This window comes from Gorilla gorilla, chromosome 18, assembly GCF_029281585.2.
Source record: "Gorilla gorilla gorilla isolate KB3781 chromosome 18, NHGRI_mGorGor1-v2.1_pri, whole genome shotgun sequence".
Classification (NCBI taxonomy): Eukaryota; Metazoa; Chordata; class Mammalia; order Primates; family Hominidae; genus Gorilla; species Gorilla gorilla.
The window spans coordinates 74,797,151-74,809,664 of NC_073242.2; the positions used below are offsets into that span (position 1 = coordinate 74,797,151).

Below are 12,514 nucleotides of genomic sequence, written 5' to 3' on the forward strand. Positions count from 1 at the left end.
AATGTTATTTTATTAAAATTATTTTATCATAACCAGTTTTTTAATTTTCTTAGGATGAATCACTTTCCTTGTAGTTTACAAAAAATTAATAAAAATTTGTATTAATAATTTTTTAACTTTTAAATAATTTAGTTTTATTATTTTTTATTTTTAAATAATCATTAAGCTCTAAATTAGAAAAAATTATTTTTAATAAAAACTACATCTATATGTCGTTCTAACAAGCTTTTATTTTACTGAAAACACATCTTAATTTCTAATACCCCTTGTATGTAGATTTTTTATATCCAGTAATTTTAATTACACATATTAACTATTATTTTAATGCTTAGCAATGCTAATTTTTAGTGAGAAACCTAAGGTTACTTAATTTAACATAACAAGATTTTAAGATTTTAAATCACTAAAAAAATTAAAATTATGACACAGGTACTTCCCCTAATTATTTTTTAGAGGGGTGTTTCAAGCACCTATGTTATATATTGAAACCTACTGTTTCTGTAAGCCCTATCCTTAAGTCAAAACAACCTTGATGTTATTGTGAACAAGTACTTAGCATAAATCCTACCCTTAGGCAAATTTATATAGTGATTTCAATTGTCCTACACATTCCTTTTTCTGTGATAAGTGTCTGGGTTTGGGGAGTAACATCGTGGGGATCCACCATCTTCAGCCACCTGAAACAGAGCTTCTATTCATAAGTCCCTCTTAAATGTTTTTTTCTGAGAAACTTGATTTGTCAGCCTCTTTCTTCAACCTCTCAATACCCTTGACCTTTAGAGGTAGGTTTACATGTACCTACTCTTGAAAAAACAAGGATATATATATGGCTTATCAATTTCTAGAAAATTGTTATGTGGTTCACGACTGTAATGTGTAGCACAAAGTACATTTTTTACAAGAACAGTATATTTTATATAGCTACTTTCTATTACACTTTACTAAAATACATGTTCAGTAAGTGCTGACTTAATGTCATTGATAGGTTCTTGGAAACTCACTTTAAGTGAAACAAAATACTATATACCATAGAAAAGTACTTCTTGTTTATATCAATTAGCCAGTGGTAAAATTGGTTTCATTATATAGTACATTGTTTTACTTAAAGTCACAGTTTCCAAAAATCTATCAACAAACTGAGAACATACTCTAATTAGTATTATAGTGTATAGTACATTATAGAATTAGATTGCTATAGTATGTTATTGTAGTCTTAGCAGTTGGTGGTATAATGTGTTTCGGTTTCCCCCAAGATCACAAAATTATTCAGACCAACAAATAACAACCTCCTTTGGGAACCAGGAGCATCTCACTCTCTTGATATTACAAAGCCTTCCCCTGGTGCCTCCTGTTTGTTATCTCTACTCCCAAGTGCAATCCCTGTGTGGATCTGTACACCTTACACACTTTCCTCCTTCCATGATTATATGTAATGAATATCTGCTGTCAATCTCTTTAATCCAATGATTGGTGCCATGGCTTTAACTGTTCCAGTAGCCCTAGGGTGGTAATTTCTCCCTCACCAATGAGGTAAAGGGGAGGCTAATCAAACAATTCACAACACAAACTGGATTAACCACTCATGACTGAGGACACCTGCTCAACATTAACTGCTTTTGGCCTACTGGTTTCATGACACATTAAAAGTCACCTCTGTCAGAACCACCAGCTGGTGATGGGCTTTTGCTTTTGTCTAAATAGCAGTTTGTGGCTATTACCATGAGTTGCCTTCCCTACCTGCACTAAAGCGCACTAATCACCTACACATAAATGGTCAATTGACTCTGCTCCAGCATAATGTGTCATCAGGTTTAGCCTGTGTTTGGCAGGCAGTTTGAAAGACATTTGCCTGTCAAGGCAGTGAAAACACAGCACCTTGATCAGTCAGCACTTAAGTCCTGATTACCTGATAATAGTCAGGCTATATCCCTGTGGTCACTTCATCTGGTCTGGTTATCATTACAAACAAAAAGAAATCAGTAAGGTTCTGAATCTCCTAGTTGTATAAAGAATATAGATGATTATGATACTCATGAATATTCTATAAAATACTTGGGTCTTATCAGAGTTCATTATACAGGTAATACTTTGCCTCCTATGGGCACACTATCCAGCAATTAGGATTATCACTCTCACACATGCACAAAGCCCACTGGTGAGGTTCTGAATCTCACATGTGCAAACAATCCACGGTTGGAATTGGGACTGTTCTATGTGGATCTGGCAACAGTTTGGAAGGTGACTCATTTCTGGACCCAACTCATAGTCATGTGAATGTCTCTCATGCCTGGTCCCAGGTAGTAGAAGAGATGTTGATTCTTGTATCTAGGCTTACTGCAACAGATAGGATCCTGGGCTTCCCACTTTTACAGACGTCTCAGAGAATTACAACACTCATGCATATTGAATAATGCCCTAAGGTGGTACAGAGAGTGTGAAAAGAGTGCCCAGCTCAAAATTTTGATTGTGACTCTTATATGCACACACAGCCCACAGTTAGGATTAAATGTGAAGAGAACCCACTCAGGAGGTCCTGGATCTCACTTACAGAAATAGTTTACAGTTGGAATTGTGACTATCATATCTGGATCCATCCACAAATGGGATGGTGGCTCATTTATGAACCCAACTCACAGGGATACTGATGACTCTCATACCTGGACTCAGCAAATAGGACAGGTGTTGACTCTTATGCCTGAACTTAGGGCAACATGTAGGATCATGGGTTTATACCATCATGAAGGTCCCAGAGAAGGTTTCATTGTCATGCAGACCTTATAGAGCCCTTAAGTGGCACAGGGGTTGTCTTATAAAGACCCAGCACATTGGTGATATTGTGACTCTTCTATGCACACACAGCATACAGTGAGGAATGTCATCTTCCCATATGGACATAGTCCATTGTTGAGATTCTGAATATCACATCCAGATCAGTTGAAAGTTGACATTGTGACTCTCATATGTGGATCCAGATCACAGGTTGAATGGTGACTTTTATACGAAAACTCAGCACACCTGTGAGGCAGTGACTGCTCTAATTAGACAGTGTTTGCAGGTGAGGTTGGAGTTTTTATGCATGAATTCTATTGACTATTGAGATTGTGATTTGTGTACTTTAACACAGTTCACAGAAAGTGTTGTCTCTTATACCCTGAGCCAGAAAATGTGTGGGACTGTGAATCTTATCCCTAGACCTTCCTGCAAGTGTGACTTTGACACATAATTATTTTCTCATCACCTGATTGACTTTACTCCTTTGCATGAGCCCTGCCAACAGTTGGGATTGTGACATATACCTGACCCAAACACCTAGGGGATGTGACTGTCCTGCCTGGGTCCCACCCACAAGGGGCATTGTAATGTATCTCCTGGCCCATCACCTGGGTGATGAGACTCTACTTTCCTGCCTGTGCCCTGCCTCCAGTAACAGAAATCTGGGGATATTACCTATGTAGTATGACTCTCCTCTCATGACTGGGTCCTGTTAACAGGGGGAGATGGTGACATATTGCTGGGCCCAGCACCTAGGTGATGTGACTCTTTTGACTGCATTCTGCCTACGGTGGGCATTATGACATATCACTGAGCCTAGCATAATGGTGATGTGACTTTCCTGTGTGGGTCCTGCCCATAGAAGGATACTGACATTTCCCTGCACCAGCGTTCAGGTGATGTGACTTTCCTCCCTGGTTCTGCTCACAGGTGGGATTGTGACATATACCTAGGCCCAGGCAACAGTCTGGCCTAGGTATAGGTGATGATGCCTTTCTTTCTTACATGGTGCCTTTCTTACATGATGTGTTTCCGTGAATATGATAGAAGAAACTTTGACTAACAACTAGGATTAGGGCAACAACTAAGGTCCCTGGTCTACTAATTGTAAAAATGTCACAGAAGATTATGACCTTCACATGTATGTTATAAAGCCCTTGGGGTGTATAGAGAGTTACATAACAGGGGCCAGCAAAAAGTGAGCTTGTAACTCTCATAGACACATGTAGCCAACAATTAGGATTGTCACCTTCATACATGGACAGTGTCCACTAGTGAGATTCTAAATCACACAAAAATGTAGTTCAGAGTTGAAATTGTGACTGTCATATGTGGGTCTGGCCTCTGGCTGGATGATATTTAAACTTTCCCTTGTAACTTTTCTTACAGCAATGTAATTTTGCATTTTGGCCAAGAATAACTTTTTTTTCCCCAGACAAAGTCATCATCGTGGAGAAACGTTGATTTAGATATATGGAATCTGTTTCCTTTTTAACAGAGCATGAACAAATTGAGCATTACATATTTATCTTGCCTAAGCTGTTCCCTTTAAAAAAGGCTAATACAGTGAAAAATGTGAAATTTTCTCTGTAGTACATTTTTATCCAAAATTTATAAATATGCTTAATTTAAAACGATTTTCCAAAACAACTGGTTTTTGGGCAAGATTCAAGAAGCCCCAGAATGTCTTATCCAAAATAATAAACTAAAGACTGTCAATTAAAAATTAGCGATAGTGTCTAGGTGGAATTTGTTTTCTTTGTTTTAGAGATGAGGTCTCATTATGTTGCCTAGGCTGGAGTGCAGTAGCTGGTCACAAACACAATCATGGTGCATTACAGCCTGGACTCAAAGGATCCTCCTGCTTTAGCCTCCTGAGTAGCTGGGATTAAAGGAATATGTCACCACACCTGGCTATGTTTTTAAAAACCACTTTTACACTATTGCAAATTTTTGGACATTGGGAAACAAATGTATTTTGACTCTCTAAAAAAAGTACTTGGTGGCACATTAAAGAATGAGTCATTGAGTTTACAAAACACAAGAGGCAGGGTACAGTTATTCCAAAGTGATAGAAAACAACATTGTGCCTGTGCTTTTGTTTGAAGAGAAGAAAAATGTTTCCACTCAAGTTTTAAGTGACAGAATAGCTAATTACTGTTAAAATGTCACCAAAATTAGTAAAGAAACAATTTTAGTTACCTATTACAAGAACTATGTTATAACTTTCTTTTTTAAGGGTCTTATAGTTCCTCACTATTATCACAAACCACCGTGTTAGATTTCAAAGTACCTAATTTTAACCCAATCCTAATTAAAAACTGCTCACATTCACAAGCAAGAAATACTATTGCACATTACACTCATATTGGAGGAATGTGTGCTTCCCCCCATACCCCCAAACTGACAATGCATCTATCAATTACATTCCATTATCTGAATTTAAAATACTGAAAAGTGCTTATGCTCTTCCACTGAACCAGTACATTAATATACTTGTAGTCTCAAAATACTTCATGATCTCTGAAGTGATTCTCTATGGAGGGAGCTTCCTTTGTGAAATGAACTCAGCTAGTCACCTGCATACCAATATCCCTAAGTATCGAAACAAATTTATTTTGCTCTTTTCCAAATTAAGATCCCATTGGATCATGCACTTAGTACAGTGTTACATGGGTTTGAACAATAATCCCCGTTTGTGCAAATTCTTTCAAGACTTATGGTGAAGTAACCCAAGTATTGCTTCCTCCGGAATGACCACCATTCAGCCAATACATTGTTCTTACGCTTTTAATGAAAGCATCCATGTTCTTGTCTTTCTTGGCTTCTTTCAGTTAAAAAAGAAATTGATTCAAAACAACACAACCTTTACTGAATCCCGTAAAGTAAAAGATGCATCATTTAGTGATGGTGGATAAAAACTCATGGCTGACTCACCAGATTTTTTACAGGTCCTCTCTTTTTCTCCCTGGAAACGATTTGTAGTATGAAAAGAACCGCAGTACAATTAGACGCTGTGGAGTCCTTTTTCCAATCATTCAAATTTTTCTTTGATTAAACTATTATGACTTAAAAGCCTTAACTAATAACATATAGAAGTGCTTAAAAGCTCCAGAGTCAGTATTGTGTTCTGGGGAACCAAACACGTTACTTTTCACAAAACTATTATGGCAGCTGAATTTGTGCAAATGCATTCAGGAGCACTTTTATCACCCAAATATAGCTATTGGGGAGCCGGTGGGCTAAAATAGTGGCAACGTTTTCTAGACTCCAATTTTCCCATTGGTAATTTGCAGGATGACCAGTCACAATTTCACGGTAATCCTGCACATTCCCGGGGAAAGAGAGGACGTGGCGGCTGCGGCTCTTCCTTCACCCACTCCCCGGAGATGTCCCGCCGTTCCAGTCCCGCCTTGGTCGCCGCCAGCAGGAGCAACTCCGTGCTGCGCGGCCCATCGGCTCCGGGGATGGCGAACAGCCACAGGCTCTGAGGCGGCGCCTGGCGACGGATTGGGAGCATCGTGCATCGCCGCTGCTGCTGGTTTCATGGTTCTGTCCTGAGAGCAGGACAAGGCATCTCCAATTCCAACGTGAGGCAGCAGGAGCAGCAGCCGCCGCGACCGCAAAGACCCGAGCTGTTTGGAGGTGGAAGGTAGGGAGTCCTGAGGTTGGGACTGCTGCAGGACGCCCAACTGTCGGGGCCACGGCCAGGCCAGAAGCCAGTGCGAGGCAACCACTTCAGAGGCCGATGTCAGCGCGCAGCGCTGGATTTCATTATTTGTGTGGTTAAATCTCATTCCATTGTGTGTATACACCATATTTGCTTTATCCATTTATCCCTTGATGGACACTAAGATTGATTCCATATCTTGGCTACTGTCAATAGAGCTATGATAAACATGGAAGTGCAGATATCTCTTCAATATATTGATTTTATTTCCTTTTGATATATACTCAATAGTGGAATTTCTGGAGTATATGGTAATTCTATTTTTAGGTTTTTGTTGTTTTGTTTTTTGTTGTTTTGTTTTGAGAAACCCTCATAGTTTTCCAAGAGGTTTCTAAATAAATAAATAAATAAATCTAAAAATGTACCAAATTTACATTCACACCAATAGTGTTTAAGTGTTCCCTTTTCTCCACATCCTCATCAAACCTTGTTATCTTTTGTCTTCTTGATAATGGCCATTCTAAATAGGGTGAGGTACTATCTCATGTGATTTTGGATTGCATTTTCCAGATGATTAGTGATGTCGAGTATTTCCTTGTGTCTTCTTTCGAAAAACGTCTGTTCAGGTCTTTTGCTCACTCTTTAGTTGGGTTTTTTTATTTTTATTGTTGTTGAGTCCCTTATATATTTTGGATATTAACTCCTTGTCAGAGGCACATATTTTCTATTATTTTATAGGTTATAGGTTGTCTTATCACTCTGTTAATAGATATGTATGCTGTCCAGAAGCCTTTAATATTTTATTTATATTAATTTTTCTGTTTTCTGACTTGATACAAAGGTAAGAGTTTTCCCTCAGCTTCACATGTTGTCTGTCTTCTATCTCACTGCTTTTAAGAATTTTTCTTCTCTTTGGTGTCATGTAGTTTGATCATTATTCTTTTTTTTTTCTCTAGACGGAGTCTTGCTCTGTTGTCCAGGCTGAAGTGCAGTGGCATGACCTCAGCTCACTGCAACCTCCACCTCCCAGGTTCAAGCAATTCTCCTGCCTCAGTAACTGAGATTACAGGCGCATGGCACCACCCCTGGCTCATTTTTGTATTTTTAGTAAAGATGGGGTAATAGAACACCAGAATTTATTCTCCCTGTCTAACTGTAACTTTGTAACTTTGACAAACCTCTCCCCATTTCTTCACCCCTTCATGCTCCCTAGCCTCTGGTAACCACCATTCTACTCTCTACTTCTGTGAGATCAACTTTTATAGATGTCACATGAGTGGTACCATGTGGTCTTTTTTCAATCTGTGACTGGTATATTTCACTTAACATAATGTCCTCTAGGTTCATCCATGTTGAAATAAATGACAGAAGTTCATTCTGCTTTATTATTGAACATTATTCCTGTGTGTGTGTGCCTGCATGCGTGTGTGTATGCATACATGCGTGTGTGTGTGCATACGTGTGTGTGTGTAACATTTACTTCATTCATCTGTAGATGGGCACTTATACACGGTTGATGAGAATGTAAATTGGTACAACCCTTAGGGAAAACAGCATGGAGGTTTTTCAAGAAATTATAAATAAAACTACCATATATGTTACCCAGCAATCTCATCACTGGGTATATATCAAGAGGAAATAAAATCAGTATGTCAAAAAGATAATTGCACTCATGTTTATTGAAGCAGTATTCATAATAACCAAAACTATCATTTAAGTATTTCTCATCTTTTTTGACACCTTACACTCTAAACTTTTATAGGATTCATGTCTTGTTTCCAATTTCTGAAGCTTATGAGTCACCGATTCCTTGAATTATTGCCTTCCTGTTTATATAGTATAGTAAAACCATTAATTGTTTTTCATTTCTTCTCATCTAATCTTCATATATAAATAATTTGTATTTTGTATTAATTTGCCTTCTAAAAAGTACAAAACCACATTAATTGTGCTCAGCATTTCAGTTTACTAGTTCTCTCATCAGCTCAGTCTATTTTAATGTGTAATTTGTATGCTATCCATTAAACTTTTTTTTACTACAGTTTCAATACTTTACTTTCCATTTGCCTCTTTTCTAAATATGACTTGACAAGCTCATAAGTTTTTTCCACATTATTTTGGTTTCTTGTTTTTTTCATTATATTGGCAAGCACTTAAATATAAACATCATATCTGAGTTTTATGTGCCATATATATTATCTAATGCTTCATACTAGTAGCTTATCTCCTTTGTGCAACATAATTTATAATTTAGTTCTCACACATGAAAGGCAGCACACTCCAGATGACAGCAGGCAATTTATCTATGTTTATTCCATTTGCCTTGTCAGAAGCTGAACAACCCACATAGATTTGACATCCTTGTGATCAAATGCATCTGAATGGAGCAATGGCCTCTTAGGTTAATGCTTCTCTGTATCATCACCTTTATCTACTTCTGATCCTGAGAAGTTTCCATAATTTTATTTCAACTATATTAAGCATTTTGTGAATTCTTGTAACTTCTTGGTGATTTTAGTTATCTTTATTAAGTTTTTATAGCATGTTATTTTCCTGAAAAGCAGAAATATCAACAGTTGCATACATAAGTAAAATATTTTACATAGGTATTCTACGGCATAGATCACCATCTCATGAGAAATTCCAAGTTTCTTCATTTGAAATACTGCTCTTTTCAATAGACCACGTGGTAATAATTTGTAGAATGTGATTGCTTTTTTACCATTAGAAAATTAATTATGTGTTATGTTATGCACAAATTTCTGGAATACTTCACTGCAGTAAATAGTATATGGTGAGAATTATTTTTTTAACATAAAACTAATATGGATAAAATTATTTATCTGAACTCAAATCTTTTGGCTTCAATTGCTATTCTACCTCATTAGCACTTCCCTAACTCCATAAAAGTTATCATTTGAATTTTTTGTTTAATTCAGAATTTATTGAAAACATTTTTAATGTAATAATGTTTTTATTGCAACTGAGGACATTTTCAATAAATATCTTAAACTTGAGGCTCTGGCTAAGTATTCCTTTTGTACTAGAAATCAGATTTCTCTGGTGCAATTCCATTGCCTGCAATAATATTTATGAAAACTACAAACACCAGCACACTATATCAATACTATACTCAGTTGTTCATATCTAAAAAATCTCATTAGATATGATACAAACCAAATATAAATGCTGAATATGTAGTACAAATAAACAGATTCTTCACAGAAGAAAACAATAACAGACTGATTTTCTACAATATGTCACCTGTTAATTAGTTCGTTAATAATATTATTTAGGCTATTTCGAGTATGTGAGGTTCTTTTTTGTTCTGAGACAGAGTTTTCCTCTTGTTGCCCAGGCGGGAGTGCAATGGCACAATCTCAGCTCACTGCAACCTCCGCCTCCCAGGTTCAAGCGATTCTCCTGTCTCAGCCTCCTGAGTAGCTGGGATTACAACATGCCATGCCACAACATCCAGCTAATTTTTGTATTTTTAGTAGAGACAGGGTTTCATCATATTGGTCAGGCTGGTCTTGAACTCCTGGCCTCAGGTGATCCCCCTGCCTTGGCCTCCCAAAGTGCTGGGATTACAGGTGTGAGCCACTGTGCCCAGGCAAGAGGTTCTTTTATCCAGGTTCTAAATGGCATAAAAAGGATGCATATAGTCAGATTTATTTTTATAAACTTTTGATGTTTCTTTTGCTGTCTTCCTGTGAATACATGGAGACAAAAACTAATGTACATTTAAGTCATTAGTGGTCATTAGTTTTGCTTATATGGCTTTTTGCTTATAGGGATGTTGTAAATGACAAGATAAAACCATGAAGTTTGATAAACTCATCTGTGCCCTGTAAACTTTAGTCCACTTACTGTATTACTTGATTCAGTCACTATTTATCAGTTTAAAAAATGGTTTTGAAAAGCTGTAAAGCAAGCTTTTTTACACATTTCTGAATCGGGAAGGGGTAAACTGACACAGTTCCCCTGTGCCACCGACTCTTTTGGGGAGAAGAGTTTTGCAAAAAATAAAATAAAGTAGATAAGAGTTTCCAAACTCTATTTTTTGAAAAGCTTGTTTTTGTTTGTTTGTTTATTTTTGTTTTATATGATTAAACTTCACTCTACAGTCCCTTTTACCTAAGGCATGGTCCCTGGGTCATCTTTTTAAGTTTCAGTTTCTGGGAAGTTTTCATCAAACCTATCTCATGCTTTGTCCCAGTTTTTTTTTTTGGTTTTGAAGAAGGTGAACATCTTTAGTTGAGGATGGATTGCCTGTCCCCAGGCCTGCGTGTGTTTGCCAAAGCTGAAGCTGAATCAGAGTTTTCATTCCTACACCATCCTTCCCCAGGCCCTCTCTTTCTTACCACCTCATCTTCTCCAACATCATCCGACCTTTGTTGCTGTCAGTAATTTCAGAATGAACAGATGCAGGAGCACCATCTCTTTGGGAAGTTCCTTCACTTCCAATCTGCTCACTATGTCTTCCAACTGTATCTTTATATTCTAGGTTTTTCAATGTCTATACCTCTTCATAGTGTATATTCTGTAAACCATATATTACTAAGATTTTATTTAATTATTTTCTTATTTCCAACTCTTTTTTGTCCTTACTTAGTGTTGAACCAATAAATAATTCATCTTTCTTATCAAGGCAAAGGTGAGTTCTAACCTGCTGTGGTTCGCAGCCATCACAGGTGTCACTTCCAGGTTGAATGTAAAAGGGTAACCCAGTCTCTCCAATCTCCACTTCACGTCTATGCTCAGGTACATAAAGGTCACATTTAGTTTTCAGCTGAACAATACTTTTTCCATTAGTTGTTCCATTTTGACTGCCTTCATCTACAAAGACATAAGTTTGTAAGTCTTGGTCAAAATAAATTTCTGCATGAAACTTACTGACACCAACTTCAGGGACTCAAAGAGTATGCTCCAGATCATTTTATCTTCCAATTGCAGCAAGTTTTACAGCAGTAATGACAAAGTGTGATCCTGCCTGCAACACAGGTGATCTAATGACAATTACTCTAATACATGGGAGTCAATTTTTTTTCTTATTTTCCTCCTCAGTATCTTCTGAAGTTACATTGCCTTCACTGGTAATGTGAGGAGGGACTATGCTGGGGCCATACCAGACGCCTAAGGAGCCAGAGGGCACAAGAGTACAGGCAGGAAAAGCAGCCTCCTTCTGGGTGGCTGGTGTGGGCCCTGCCAGGACACCCTAAAATGCATTTCCTGGAGCCAAACAGGGCTGTGGGCAACAAGTAAAGGGATGGCTGATGGCCCTGCTCAATCTGCACAGCCTGGAACCCGGAAAACTCCTGGGAACTATTACACCTTCCCCAGCTACAGGAACAGTGGGAGGAGCCTCGGAGAAGTCAAGGGGCCAGAATCGCTCTGGCCATTCCTAGGTTGAGTCAGAAACAATGGCCAAGAGAGTTTTAAATAAACTTTACATGTGGCTAGACATGACCTGTCAATTACTCTTATTTTTTTCCACACTTATTGAGCTATGATGTACACATTAAAAAGTGTATATATTTAGGGTGTACAATAGAGAGCTTTGAGATGTGCATACATCTCTAAATTATCTCAGTTAAGCTAGTTAACATATCTATCCCCTCACATAGCTACTTTATGCATTTCTGTGTGTGTGGTGAGAGTACCTCAGATCTACTTTTGTAACAAATTTCAAGTACAAATTATTATTAACTATAGTCACCATTCTGCACATTAGGTCCCCAGCAGTTTTTCATTATATAACTGACAGTATGCACCCTTCAATGGATAGAGCCTCACTTTTCCCCACTTCATAGCTCATGGTAACTACCATTCTACTCTCTGTTTCTTTCTTTTCTTTTCCTTTCTTTTCTTTTTTCTTTTCTTTCTTTTCTCTTTCTTCTTTCTTTCTTTTTCTTTCAGATTCCACATACAAACGAGATCATGCAGTATTTGGCTTTCTGCATTTTGCTTATTTCACCTAGCATAATGTCTTCAAGGTTTATTAATATTCTTGTAAATGAAAGAATTGCATTCTTTACTAAAGCTGAAATTCTGTCTCACACACAGTTTATT

At 37.5% G+C, this 12,514-nt stretch overlaps 2 pseudogenes; both read right to left on the bottom strand.

Annotated features, from left to right (window-relative positions):
* Nucleotides 1-5,276: 5,276 nt before the first annotated feature.
* On the bottom strand, nt 5,277-6,590 carry LOC101135278 (mitochondrial protein C2orf69-like; annotated as a pseudogene).
* Nucleotides 6,591-10,606: 4,016 nt separating this feature from the next.
* On the bottom strand, nt 10,607-12,260 carry LOC129527363 (angiogenic factor with G patch and FHA domains 1-like; annotated as a pseudogene).
* Between the last annotated feature and the right edge of the window lie 254 nt (nt 12,261-12,514).